This window comes from Bufo bufo, chromosome 1 (genome assembly GCF_905171765.1).
Source record: "Bufo bufo chromosome 1, aBufBuf1.1, whole genome shotgun sequence".
Classification (NCBI taxonomy): Eukaryota; Metazoa; Chordata; class Amphibia; order Anura; family Bufonidae; genus Bufo; species Bufo bufo.
Window position 1 is genome coordinate 352439890 of NC_053389.1, and position 15339 is coordinate 352455228.

Genomic DNA, 15339 nt, shown 5'->3' on the forward strand with positions numbered 1-15339 from the left:
ACCATCAAGTGACTCAGCCGCAACAAGCACCCTAAGCACCCCTAACATCAAGGGCACCTCAACCACCATCTTGGCTGATGCTTCCTACCACAGAGCGTGCCCCGGAGGATTTCGTGCTGTCCACCTCAACACTGTGCTGCCAGCCCAGGGAGGCATTCTGCTAACCGTGAGTAAACTGATGAACTGTGTGTTATATTATTTGGCCCCTCATCGGTCCACCGTGCACCTCACGTGTTGCCCCTGCGACTGGCTGGCTGCAATACAAGGAAACAAGTCTATATAGATTACATTATACGTGTCTCTATGATCCACCTCATAGCCTTTGTCTGATTATCTCCTAGGGAATTTGGCACCTCCTCTATTGGTCTTTTTTAGCGTGTTTCACGCACCATTATCCTCCTTCACAGTGAGCACAGCCACCAGAGTAGTGTTTGGCCTGTCTACTCCACACTAAAGATGTGACCTCTATCTTCTTCCTGCAATCCTCTCTGCCAACAAGGCAAGCGCCCTGTCTCTGGCTCTCAAAGTGTGAGCATGTGTCCTAATCTGTCCCAGCCTATGACTAACTTTTCCAGGATATATAAGGCACCTTAGACTGTGGAAGAAACTATATGGATAATGCATGGATTGTTTCCCAGCATAATTAGGGGGCTGAAACTCTACTACCTCATTGGCCTTATAAATGCCCTATTGATCTTTTGCCTGGAACTACTGGGAACCAGTATAAATATAATACTGGCACCACAAATTTTAATATCTTAGTAGCACACAGGTGTATCTGCACATACTAAATACAATAGTTCTAAAAAAACCCTAAGAAAATGCCAAAAACTGATACGCACCGTATAATAAATAAATATATAAAGCTTTATTGGACAACACATGCTAAAAAACTATCCAGATAAATACTGGGAAACTGAAACCTGTGGATCTGAAAAGAAACAAGTTCTTGGCAATAACCAAAAAGAATGACCTTCCCTAACCTGTACGACATCCAACTAGAGGGACTTAGTATAGAGTAAAGATGACTGAACTTCCTGAAATTTGCTTTGTGTCCGATTCAGCAAGTTTTGCAAAATATTTGGTTTGGACCGGAATCAAAGTTTCTCCAGTTGTCCTGAAATTTGGTATATGACATCTAGTATCCTATGAGTCAGATTTTTTAAATGAAAAGATGTTATCTGTTTTTGTTAATTTTTTTTTTTACAAACTTTTGCTCTTTCTCTCCCCCCAACCCCCCCTCCCAACCTTCAAAGCTCTCGAACACAATGACAGCAGTAAAGAATAATGTCAGAGTGACATATATGTATATATGTATACTGTGGGTAAACACATGTTTAAAAACTGCACTGCCGCATGTGTTATGCTTTTTCATATTAGGCCTAGTTCATACATGAGTGATTTTAGCATATGTGGCAAAAGAGGTAAAGGCGCTCATAGGGTAATAGTTTTTTGATCAGTTGATTAAAGAATAAGTAGTAAATATGCTCACCTTTTGGTGTTGTGCAAGCATAGGCACAACACTAGTGTAGACGTGTATTTAAATAATGGTCGGTGCTGCCGGTATCGTTCGCTCCTCATTAGTGGAGTTGCCAAGTTTAAAAGGTGATCAGATTCCATAAATTAGGACAAATAGTGTTATACTAGTGATATATATAAAATACAGTATTAATAGGGTAAGGTACAAGCGGATACATAAATACATATATAAAAAAGACATATATAAAAAGGGGGATTCCTTCAAAAATTCCATCAATTGACGGTAAAAGAATTGTTTCTGAAATATAGCATGAATAAAATCATAAAACTACTGCGAGTGGGTGGTCATCATAGTTGGTTAATAAATATGTAAAAAATAAATATATATTAAAATATATTATTATTATATTATATATTATATCATTGTGTTTATATTAAGAACATAGTAACATGATAACTTGATAATATAATGGTGGTGACAGTTTATGATGTATTATTATATTATAAATAGGATAGCATGATGATGGGTTGTCAATCTGATGGTGCTGACAGTTCATAATGAAGGATTTTAATTGGGCTGAGAGGAAAGGGATAGGATAATACTAGTGACTAGTTGTAGATCACCCAATTTATTATGCTAGTAGTGATGGCCTTGCGGTTCGCCTGGCGGTCGGTTCGCGGCAAACTTTGCTCGCCTGCGATTCGCCGAACATGCGAACATATGGCGATATCGCGCCCGCCATATTCTTTAAAATTGTGAAGAACTTTGACCCATGACACATCCATCAGGTGGTACAGGCCAGCCAATTGAAAAGTTTCAGCACATGGACATACCCCCTACCTTATAAATAGACCCGATCTGGCCACCATTTTACATTCAGTCTTTTGTCAGTGTAGGGAAAGGTTGCTGTGTGGAGCAGGGACAGACTGTTAGGGACAAAAACGCTATGAAATAGGTCCACAAAAGTCCTTTTAAGGACTGGTATAGGTGTTCTATTGATAAGTGTGCAGTATAGAGGGGTGTAATACACTTATAATATACTTTCTAACATAGAAAGCATATTATAGTGGATTAGTATTGTGCAGCAGTGGTGAGCGGTTCTGCTTCGATACTGCAGCTACACAGAGTGACAACAACAGTTGGCCAGATCAAAAACACTCTCCAGGAGGTAGGAGTGTGTGTGTGTGTTAAAGTCAACAATCAAGAGAAGACTTTACCAGAGTGAATACAGAGGGTTCACCACAAGATGTAAACCATTGGTGAGCCTTAAAAACAGGAAGGCCAGATTAGAGTTTGCCAAACGACATTTAAAAAAGCCTTCACAGTTCTGGAACAACATCCTATGGACAGATGAGACCAAGATCAACTTGTACCAGAGTGATGGGAAGAGAAGAGTATGGAGAAGGAAAGGAACTGCTCATAATCCTAAGCATACCACCTCATCAGTGAAGCATGGTGGTGGTAGTGTCATGGTGTGGGCATGTATGGCTGCCAATGGAACTGGTTCTCTTGTATTAAATGATGATGTGACTGCTGACAAAAGCAGCAGGATGAATTCTGAAGTGTTTCGGGCAATATTATCTGCTCCTATTCAGCCAAATGCTTCAGAACTCATTAGACGGTGCTTCACAGTGCAGATGGACAATGACCCAAAGCATACTGAAAAAGCAACCAAAGAGTTTTTTAAGGGAAAGAAGTGGAATGTTATGCAATGGCCAAGTCAATCACCTGACCTGAATCCGATTGAGCATGCATTTCACTTGCTAAAGACAAAACTAAAGGGAAAATGCCCCAAGAACAAGCAGGAACTGAAGACAGTTGAAGCCTGGCAGAGCATCACCAGGGATGAAACCCAGTGTCTAGTGATGTCTATGCGTTCCAGACTTCAGGCTGTAATTGACTGCAAAGGATTTGAAACCAAGTATTAAAAAGTGAAAGTTTGATTTATGATTATTATTCTGTCCTATTACTTTTGGTCCCTTAACAAGTGGGAGGCACATATGCAAACTGTTATAATTCCTACACTGTTCACCTGATTTGGATGTAAATAGTCTCAAATTAAAGCTGACAGTCTGCAGTTAAAGCACATCTTGTTCGTTTTTTTATTTCAAATCCATTGTGGTGGTGTATAGAGCCAAAAATTTTACAATTGTGTCGATGTCCCAATATTTATGGACTTGACTGTATGTGGGAACCTCACCACCTCAGTGATTAATAACTGGACTGTTCAGTGTATGAAAAATGTCCCAATAAATGCAATGTTTGGCCCCGAAAGCTGCGGTGGACAACGATTCTTGTGAGAATGACCCCCCCCCCTTCAAGTACAGCGATCCCTTACACCACATAATCACTTGTTCTTTTCTGTGCTGTGAATGCCTAATGTTTGTGGCCTGTACTCCACTGGCCTGCAGTAAATTTGTTATCCACTGACCGCCTAATATATCTCCAGCCACATAATCACTTGTTCTTTTCTGTACAATGAATGCATAATTTTTGGGGCCTGTACTCCACTGGCCTATAGTAAAATTGTCATCCACTGACCGACTAATATACCTCCAGCCACATAATCACTTGTTCTTTTCTGTCAGGTGAATGCCTAATTTTTTGGCCCCTACTCCCATGGCCTAAAATAATGTCCATGTTGTGGGACTATTTGTGCACTTCTAGTAAGTATTTGGTGGCTGCAAATATTAACTGAAGGTTTTTTAGGTTCGCCTGCCATTAAAGTGAATGGGGCCCACAGCGAACGCACAGTTTGCAAACATATGATTGCGAACGCGCTTCCGCGAAACGTCTCGGCCGATGTTCGTTCATCACTATTAGTTCGTATCACAGGATGATAGCTATACTAGTGATACATGAGCCTTATTTCTGTTCATTTATTGCTCAGTAACTGTTTTTAATAAAAAATAAAAGCACTGCAATACAAAACTAACAATGGGCTCCTGGAAATGATATAAAGTAGCACAGACAATACTTCAAGGGGCTGTCTCACCTCATTAATCCACTGTATATCAATTCCTTGGCCTCCAGTAATGGTTTCTTCAATATACATCCCTTTTTTAATCTGGATTTAACTCCTGTAATTATCCTTTTTCTACCCCCAAACTGCATGCTCGTTTCTCAGGGTTACAGTAACCGCTGTAATGTTAGGAGCGGTGGCCGGGCAAGCATACTAATCCCCTCTGCTCTGGCTGCAGAGGTTGTTGGGTTTCACGGGAGCGAGCGCACACTAACACTTGCGCATGCGCATTCACTCCCAGCCCTGGCCACCTCGTATGAGCTATCAGGAACCATTATCACAGTTACAGGGCATGCATTACAGCTCTGTAACTGTGATATATAAAGGTAATTGTTTTCAGTAACACTAGGGCAGTAAACTGTGTGTTGATGACAGGAGGGGAAACTTTACACAGCACACAGAACAGATTGTGACAAGCAACTTACCATTGGATGTGGCGATTAGTGTTGAGCGCGAATATTCGAGCAGAGGAAGGCCTTTAAAGATTTCTTGATCATGCAGGCGGACCAGAGAACTCCCCTGTGTAACTTTGACATTAGCCAGTGGCAGCTCATGTGTGACACCTGCCGTTTTCTCAGGCCATTTGAAGAGGCCACTTTGTCAGTTGCAAGGACTACGGGATGAACAACGGGCTGGCCAGGGAATAGGAGATGTGGCGGCCCTTTATCTCACTGGCACCTGAGCCCTGTGGGGGCTGAACTGGAGGAGGACATTAACGCACAAGCAATGTATACAGAAATGGGTGGTTTTTCTGCACAAGTGACAGAAGAGGAGCAGAAGGAGCTAGAGGGCAATGAGGACCTGGCAGATGATCCTGACACACTGTGCAGTATGCAGTGGAGATGGAGGCACGGAGTCCCATATTATCAGGCATCAGCAGGAGGTGGCACCCGTTTCAAGCTTGGAGGTCAAGTATCAGGCTGTGGATACCAATCCCGCTGACCTCTAAACTGTGAGACAGATGGTACTAACCATCACTCTGTCTATCTATCTTTGCCACCTTACTGCATTATTTATTATTTATCTATTTGTTTATCATTTCACCTAATAATATACTGACCCCCTGAAGAACCCACTTTGTTGGGGGAAACGTGTCGGGGTCTTGGGGGGTTTCATACCCCCAAAACACCTGTAGGGTGATTTAGGGCAATTGAGTTCGGGAACGAGGACAGAGAGTGTCCACCATCTGGATTTGTATCTGGGCTGAGGGGTACAACATGGTAAACAAGGGTAAGTGAATTGGGAGTTGTTCTTATGACAGATCAGAAGGGAAAAATAAACAGTGTCATTAACACAAACTTACTGCTGACACCCTCTCCACTCTGTCATGGGGCCACTACTTGTAACTTGTAGTGTGTAACAGAACAGGTTCTGTAGAGATCTATGTGGAATAAGCTGACGGTGTAAAAGGAGTGCGCTCTTTCACGCTATAGTACAATCTTGGGTCACTGCGCGGTTCTTTATACCTAATGAAAACACTTACCTGTAAGGATAAGTTCGCAGTTATTTGGTCAATTTTGGCCCCATAACTGACCAAATAAGGGAAGTTTGAACTGATTCTAAGAGTGACACCTGTCAACTGTCTGTCATACTGCAGCACAGAAACTGTTTCACTACCACAGTGGACTAGCTATTCATGTTTTTGCAATGCACAGCGTTGTACAGCGATATACAGGCTGTCTGCAGATGGGAAATAGCTGATTTTTAATGCGCTTTGTCCGGAATAAATTCGGATCAAATAAAAAATGTTGGGAAAGTTCTCTAGTGGTTATTAACAGCAAACTGTACTAGGGACAAGAACCTTTTTGCCTGTTTTGACAGTCGGATGAAAAGTATCTCAAAAACTGTTTCAAAACCTGGTTGACCCTTTTAGTTTGACCGTTTCAGGGTGGAACGTGGATGAGAAGGACAACTTGATTACCAAACTCTTGTCGAATTTCGAGAGAAACTGTACCCCTCTGTCCAAGGTGATAGACTCTGGAATACCACGGAATTTAAGAATACTGTCATGAAACAAGATGGCAAATTTTTTTAGCATCAGGATTTTTTTTTCAACTGAATAAGATTACATTTTGAAGAACCTATACACTACCACCCAAATGAAAGTTTTACCCTGAGAAGAAGGAAGGTATGTTCTAAAATCTATAGAGACTTGGGTCCAGGGTCTCTGAGGAATGGGATAAGGTAAACCTGCAGGACGTCTCCTGGGTACTTGGGCCCTTGCGCAAACGTCACATGCAGAGACAAGGGCTGCTACGTCCCATGACTAAGTAGGCCACCAGTAAGAAATGGAAACCAGATGCCTAGTACCAGTGATTACCGGATGACCTGCAGGTACAGAACAATGGGACTCTTGCAACACCTTTAGATGAAGAATTGGAAAAACAAACAATTTGCCAGCGGAAAGATTACCAGGAGCCATGTTTTGACACCTTTTTATCTCGGAGGCTAGATTAGGATTAACGGCAGCAATGACCATACCTGGAGGAAGAATATTAACAGGTTCAGTCTCTATGGGATCACTAGTGCTAAAACTATGCAACAAAGAATCTGCTTTCACATTTCCAGATCCAGGATGATATGTAACAATAAAATTAAAACGCGTAAAATACAAAGGCCAGCATGCCTGTCTCGGGTTCAAGCACTTAGCACTATTTAGATACATCAGGTTTTTGTGATCGCTAAGTTCAATGATCTGATGCTGATCCTGATTGCCAATTTTATAATTCTCTGAGGAAAATTTTCTTGAAGAATGCACATGGCTTTAGATTCGTTAAGGAAGAAGATACCTGAGACAGTACTGCACCCACTCCTACCTCGAAAGCATCAAACTTAACACTGAATGGTTTGGTGGTGATGTCAGGATGAATAAGTAAAGGTACGCCAATGAACTTTTCTTTCAGTGTTTTAAAGGCGGACAGAGCATCAGGGACCAATGGAACAAATCCAACCTTCCTGGTTAAATCAGTCAAAGGCTTGGCATTAACTGAAAATTTTACATGAATTTTCTATAATAGTTTGCAAAACCAAGGAATTATTAACAGGCCTTAAGAGAAGTAGACCTAGCCCAATCAAGTACAGCTTGCACTTTAGCGGGGTCCATACAGAAACTTTGGGGTGGCAGGATATAACCCAGGAAGGAGACTTCTCTTACACCAAGTTCACATTTACTTGGCTTAGCAAACAGTTTATGGTATCTCAATATTTGGAGAACCTTTCTTACATATATACCATGAGTATACCAACCAGGATTGAGACATAGAACAACAAATTGACCCAGGAACTCTCAGAAAATATCATTCATCAGGTTTTGAAACACAGCGGGGCATTATACGTCCCAAAAGGCATCACTAGGTATTCAAAATGCCTTTCAGGAGTATTGAACACAGTAGACTCTTCTGAGATCAATTTTATTTTTTTAACTGCTGTGCCCTAACAATTTGATCGAACAGATTAGGAATGCGAAAAAAGCGATACTGGTTTCTGACTGTGATTTTCTTAAGTTCTCTGTAATCAATGGAAGGTTACAATCCCCATCTTTTTTACTCACAAAAAAGAATCTGGCTCCTATGGGAGCTACAGGCGATCAAATATGCCATTTTTTCTGACTATCTTTCATGGCCTGTCTTTCAGGCCAAGAAATATTGAAAATTCGGCCTTTGGGAGATTTGGCACCAGGGACAAGGTCAATGGTGCAATCATATGCGCAATGAGAGAGGCAAGGCTTCAGAGGCCTGTTTGGAAAAAAACATCTTGGAAGTCCTTGATGAGTTCAGGTAGTGGTCATTCCCCTAGTTCAAAACCATAGAGTTGGATAGCTAATCAGTGAAGGAGCACTAAGGACCCCATTTTACTAATTCTCCAGAACTTTAATTAAATACAGGACTATACAAACTCAACCAGGGTAAACTCAAGATGACATCAGCAGACAAATTTTTCATGACATACAAATAACACTTTTCAGAATAGATAGACCCGACCTTCATAACTTCATAATTCATACCCTCCAGCCAAGGGAGTAATATCCACCCCAGAGACCAGAGTGGGTTCAGGTAGTCTATGCCCCAGAGTCCCAAGGCTGACACGCAATCAAATATAACAAAATTAGCTGTCACTTAAGAACTCACAAAAGCTAAACAAAAACAGACCCTCCTGGTGAAGACAGATTAACAGCCAGTAAAACCCTATAAGTATTTTTCCAGAAATACCTGGGCTTCTGAGGGACCGCCTCGATCATCAATCAGACGCTGACGTTTTCTGCCTTTGGTGTTGGTGGAGCAAAGGCCATTCTTCATGTGGTGTTCCTTCCTTTGCTAGGAAGACATGGTGCCCACTTGCATGGGCACCTCAGACTCCACTGGCGACTTGAACACAGAGGCTATTGAGTCAGATAGCTAAAGCCATAATTTCATCTAGGGACCCTGGGGTAGGGTTACTAACTAAGAGGTTTTTCAGAGTGTCAGAAAGACCCAGTCTGAACTGTGACCTAAGGACCGGATTATTCCAGCCAGATGCATACACCATTTACAGAATTCAGAGCAATAATCTTACACTGGTCATCTGCCTTGATGTAAGAAAAGAGGCTGACTTTCAGCATAATCTGCCCTACCTGACTCATCATACAAGAGACCGAGGGCTAAAAAAAAAAGGCCAACAGAACAAAGTTCAGGAGAGTTTGGTAATAGCGAAAATGCCCAATCCTGAGGGTCCCGTGAAACAGAAATATGACAATGCCTGCTCTCAGTGCTTCAGTACCTGAGGAGCATGACCTTAGATGAAAATAAAGTTTATAGCTTTACAGCTGCAGAAAGTTAAAAAAAAATTACGGTCACCAGAGAAGTGGTCAGGAAACCTGACCTTAGGTTCAACCAATGATGGGGCTGTTGAAGCAGGGGAACTAGTCTGACGGGACTCTTGCTGCTGGACTTTCTCAGCTATATCCTGTACCAACTGGGCAATACCCACCATCTGTAAGGCCATGTCTGACATGGCGTCCATAATAGTGCAGGTGGACAATTTTTTTTATTTTATGGCCAGTAATAATGTAATGGCTGTAATGACGAGGATGGTGAGTCCCTGAACTAGAACCCAGTGCGCTTTCCCTACCTACTTGCAGGGTAAGCCCTACATGGCCAAACCGCAGCTGGACAACAGTCTCTACACTAGTATAGGTGCAGGACAAACAAGACACATAATACAGACAACACAAAAACATAGTCATATGAAATGGGTCAGAATCATATGAGCTATGCAGTACCAAACATGAGACAGAGAGTGGTCAGTGGACAAGCTGGGGTCAGAAACACTGGGAATAAATAACAATACAGGAACCAGGAACAAGGGAACCAGCTAGAGCCAACAAAGTCTATCACTGGCAATGGTGTATGGCCAGGAAGGGATTTAAATAGAGTCCCTGGACCAGAACCTGGTAGGACCATGACTCGGAGCAACATTAGTCAGAAACATAGGTACACTGTAATAGAGCAGCTGTTAGGGCAACGCTAGTGTACACTAGCCCCAAAACAGACTGCACCATTCAGAATCAAAAGACATCTAGAAGAGAAATTAGCTTAGTCAGGGAAAAAAGGCGATAAGGCATTCTTCAGATACATAAATTAAAAAAGGAAACTAAAACAAGGAATTACAAAATTAAAAACAAAAGAAGGAAGGTATATAGAAGAAGATAAAGAACTAGCTGACTGCCTCAATGAATACTTCTGTTCAGTTTTTACAAAGGAAAATGAAGGAAAAGGACCTCAGTTAGGAAAGAAGACTAATGAATCTTTTGATGCATGTGTCTGTACAGAGGAAGAGGTTCTAAGTCAGCTGTCTAAAATTAATACAAATAAGTCACAGGGGCCTGATGGGATACACCCAAAGCTATTAAAAGAGCTCAGCGGTTAACTAGCAAAACCATTAACAGATTTATTTAACCAATCACTGGCAACAGGAGTTGTCCCAGAAGATTGGAAATTAGCAAATGTTGTGCCCATTCACAAGAAAGGTAGTAGGGAGGAATTGGGCAACTATAGGCCAGTAAGCCTGACATCAATAGTGGGGAAATTAATGGAAACCATACTAAGGCCTCATGCACACGACAGTATTTTTTCACGGTCCGCAAAACGGGGTTCCGTTGGTCCGTGATCCGTGACCGTTTTTTCGTCCGTGGGTCTTCCTTGATTTTTGGAGGATCCACGGACATGAAAAAAAAGTCGTTTTGGTGTCCGCCCGGCCGTGTGGAGCCAAACGGATCCATCCTGACTTACAATGAAAGTCAATGTGGACGGATCCGTTTGACGTTGACACAATATGGTGCAATTGCAAACGGATCCGTCCCCCATTGACTTTCAATGTAAAGTCAGGAGTTAATATACCATAGGATCTGAGTTTTCTCCAATCCGATGGTATATTTTAACTTGAAGCGTCCCCATCACCATGGGAACGCCTCTGTTAGAATATACCATCGGATTTGAGTAAGATCGTGAAACTCAGATCCGATAGTATATTCTAACACAGAGGCGTTCCCATAGTGATGGGGACGCTTCAAGTTAGAATATCCTACGAACTGTGTACATGACTGCCCCCTGCTGCCTGGCAGCACCCAATCTCTTACAGGGGGCTGTGGTCCGCACAATTAACCCCTCAGGTGCCGCACCTGAGAGGTTAATTGTGCGTATCATAGCCCCCTGTAAGAGATCAGGTGCTGCCAGGCAGGAGGGGGCAGACCCCCCTCCCTCCCCTGTATTACATTCATTGGTGGCCAGTGCGGCATCCCCTCTCCCCCCCCCAATTAAAATCAAGTTCCAAATCCCCCATCATTGGTGGCCAGTGCAGCCTCACCTCTCCCCCCCCTAGTTAAAATCACGTTCCGAATCCCCCATCATTGGTGGCCAGTGTGGCCTCACCTCTCCCCCCCCCCCTAGTTAAAATCACGTTCCGAATACCCCATCATTAGTGGCCAGTGCGGCCTCACATCTCCCCCCCCTTGTTAAAATCACGTTCCGAATCCCCCATCATTGGTGGCCAGTGCGGCCTCACCTCCCCCCCTAGTTAAAATCACGTTCCGAATCCCCCATCATTGGTGGCCAGTGCGGCCTCACCTCTCCCCCCCCAGTTAAAATCACGTTCCGAATCCCCCATCATTGGTGGCCAGTGCGGCCTCCGTATCCCCCATCATTGGTGGCCGGGCGCTCCTCCTACTGGTAAGTGAAAGGTCTGTGCGGCGCATTGCTTATAGCAAAGACCTGTCACTTACCAGTAGGAGGAGCGCCTGGCCGGTCACAGACATCGCAGCTCGCAGGTAAGTATAATGCTTCTAAAAATTGCTAAGTAACCATGGCAACCAGGACTGCAGTAGCGTCCTGGTTGCCATGGTTACTGATCGGAGCCCCAGCGATTAAACTGGGACTCCGATCGGAACTCTCCACTGCCACCAATGATGAGGGAACGTGATTTTAACTAGGGGGGGGGGGGAGATGTGAGGCCGCACTGGCCACCAATGATGGGGGATTCGGAACGTAATTTTAACTTGGGGGGGGGGGGAGAGGTGAGGCCGCACTGGCCACCAATGATGGGGGATTCGGAACGTGATTTTTTTAACTAGGGGGGGAGAGGTGAGGCCGCACTGGCCACCAATGATGGGGGATTCGGAACGTGATTTTAACTAGGGGGGGGAGAGAGGTGAGGCCACACTGGCCACCAATGATGGGGGATTCGGAACGTGATTTTAACTAGGGGGGGGGGGAGAGGTGAGGCCGCACTGGCCACCAATGATGGGGGATTCGGAACGTGATTTTAACTAGGGGGGGGGAGAGGGGAGGCCACACTGGCCACCAATGAATATAATATTGGGGAGGGAGGGGGTCTGTCCCCTCCTGCCTGGCAGCACCTGATCTCTTACAGGGGGCTATGATACGCACAATTAACCCTTTAGGTGCGGCACCTGAGGGGTTAATTGTGCGGATCACAGCCCCCTGTAAAAGATCGGGTGCTGCCAGGCAGCAGGGGGCAGACATGTACACAGTTCTCAGTATATTCTAACTTGAAGCGTCCCCATCACTATGGGAACGCCTCTGTGTTAGAATATACTGCAACTTAAACCACTGCAAGTCTCGATGCAGCCTGGCAATCCACGTTCACCGCCGCGCCGCGTTCAGACACCGTGATGTATTGAACATTGCAACTAATGTAAGAGCAGAAAATTTTATATTTTATATTTTTGCACTAATTACAGGATATTACCCTATAGTTAAAGGCATGAAATATCCATCTTACTACCGGTCTCAGTGTGTGGGGAAAAAAAAAAAAGCTGAAAAAGCATTTATGCGATCCGTCTGTGCGAAAGTTGCCAACGGTCACAGATTACGGACGCGGATGCCAATCTTGTGTGCATCCGTGTTTTTTTACGGACCCTTTGACTTGAATGGGTCCGTAAACCGCTGTCCGTCAAAAAAATAGGACAGGTCATATTTTTTTGACGGACAGGAAACACGGATCACGGCCGCGGATGAACAACGGTGCATTTTCTGAGTTTTCAACGGACCCATTGAAAGTCAATGGGTCCGCAGAAAATCACGGAGAACTGAACAACGGCCACGGATGCACACAACGGTCGTGTGCATGAGGCCTTAAGGAGAGGATTGTGGAAAATCTAAAATCCCATGGATTGAAAGATGAAAAACAGCATGGGTTTACTTCAGGGAGATCATGTCAAACTAATCTTATTGATTTTTTTGACTGGGTGACTTAAATAATAGATGGAGGAGGTGCAGTAGACATCGCTTATCTAGACTTTAGTAAGGCTTTTGATACTGTCCCACATAGGAGGCTTATCAATAAATTGCAGTCTTTGGGCTTGGACACCCATATTGTTGAATGGATTAGGCAGTGGCTGAGGGACAGGCAACAGATTCAGACCAAGGTCTTGTTACCAGTGGGGTACCTCAGGAATCTGTTCTGGGACCCATATTGTTTAATATCTTTATCAGCGAAATTGCAGAAGGCCTCGATGGTAAGGTGTGTCTTTTTGCTGATGACACAAAGATTTGTAACAGGGTTGATGTTCCTGGAGGGATACACCAAATGGAAAAGAATTTAGGAAAATTAGAGGAATGGACAAAAATCTGGCAACTAAAATTTAATGTTGATAAGTGCAAGATAATGCACCTGGAGCGTAAAAACCCAAGAGCAGAATATAAAATCAGTGATAAAGTCCTAACCTCAGTATCTGAGGAAAGGGATTTAGGGATCATTATTTCAGAAGAATTAAAGGTAGGCAGACAATGTCACAGAGCAGCAGGAAATGATAGCAGAATGCTTGGGTGTATAGGGAGAGGCATTACCAGTAGAAAGAGGGAGGTGCTCATGCCGCTCTACAGAGCACTAGTGAGACCTCATTTGGAGTATTGTGCTCAGTACTGGAGACCATATCTCCAGAAGGATATTGATACTTTGGAGAGAGTTCAGAGAAGAGCTACTAAACTGGTACATGGATTGCAGGATAAAACTTACCAGGAAAGATTAAAGGACCTTAACATGTATAGCTTGGAAGAAAGACGAGACAGAGGGGATATGATAGAAACTTTTAAATACATAAAGGGAATCAACAAGGTAAAAGAGGAGAGAATATTTAAAAGAAGAAAAACTGCTACAAGAGGACATAGTTTTAAATTAGAGGGGCAAAGGTTTAAAAGTAATATCAGGAAGTATTACTTTACTGAGAGAGTAGTGGATGCATGGAATAGCCTTCCTGCAGAAGTGGTAGCTGGAAATACAGTGAAGGAGTTTAAGCATGCATGGGATAGGCATAAGGCAATCCTTCATATAAGATAGGGCCAGGGACTATCCATAGTATTCAGTATATTGGGCAGACTAGATGGGCCAAATGTTCTTAACTGCCGACACATTCTATGTTTCTATATTGTTGTTGTAAGATCCTCACCTGTCTCGCACTCCAGTGTGACCAAGAAGGGTCCTGGTGGAGCTGCGGGATAGGTTACGCATGTCTCCATTGATACACCATCTCCAACCCCCTTTGTAAACCGACGCAGGGATGTGTTCGCATGTGCGCCAGAGGGGAAGACAGCATGGCTTTCGGGGACAGCTTGGCCGGGCTTATCTCCGGTGCCTATTGCGGATTCCATCTCAGTGTCCATGTAGACATGCTTGCGCACTATCGCAGAGCCTGTTTTGCATCCGCGTTAACGTTTGAAACGGGTTCGCAAGGGGATACGTGGTCGCGTGTACGTGCTTCATATGCGCTTCGCCGACCAGCAAAGAGAATAGCACCTAGCCGCAAGTTCAAAGTAGATTAGGGTGCCGGCATTGGTATAATTGACTAATGACCGACCAAAGCCTTGTACACAGGTGTAGGGCAGGATCATGACCTATGGGGAGTGGACACTTGGCGCCCTGGGATTTGTTAGAAGGCACATAAAAGGTGGACTCCCAGGTCGGTCAGTGCCCTCTGTTATCCTTCCTTATCCAGGTGCAGGTCAGTATTGCTAGCTACTGGCTGAAGATTGCTGGGACTCCATCTGTTCCAGTGGGACCCAGGACCCGGGACTTTCCGTGATGCATCCGTTTACCTGCCAAGTTGCACAGAGACTTATGCACGGATCAGGAATACGGTTGGCTTTCCTTTGTTTTTTGTTTGCCTGATATTTGCCCAGTAAAGTTTACCTGGACTTTGTTTATTTTGTTAATAAACCCCTTTGACTTCATCCTCACTGGTCTGTTTCGTTGGTGCCTTGCATTACAGTTCTATATTAAAGGATTTGTCAGAACTTAAAATCGGTCAAAATGCAATGAAAGCGATAGAATAATTATACTAGTTATA

General features: G+C 43.7%; 1 protein-coding gene across 1 annotated transcript in view; it reads right to left on the reverse strand.

Moving 5' to 3' along the window:
* The window catches only part of KCNMB1 (potassium calcium-activated channel subfamily M regulatory beta subunit 1), a 174515-nt gene that overhangs the window by 100568 nt on the left and 58608 nt on the right, over positions 1 to 15339 (reverse strand). The gene's annotated exons all lie outside the window — the stretch shown is intronic.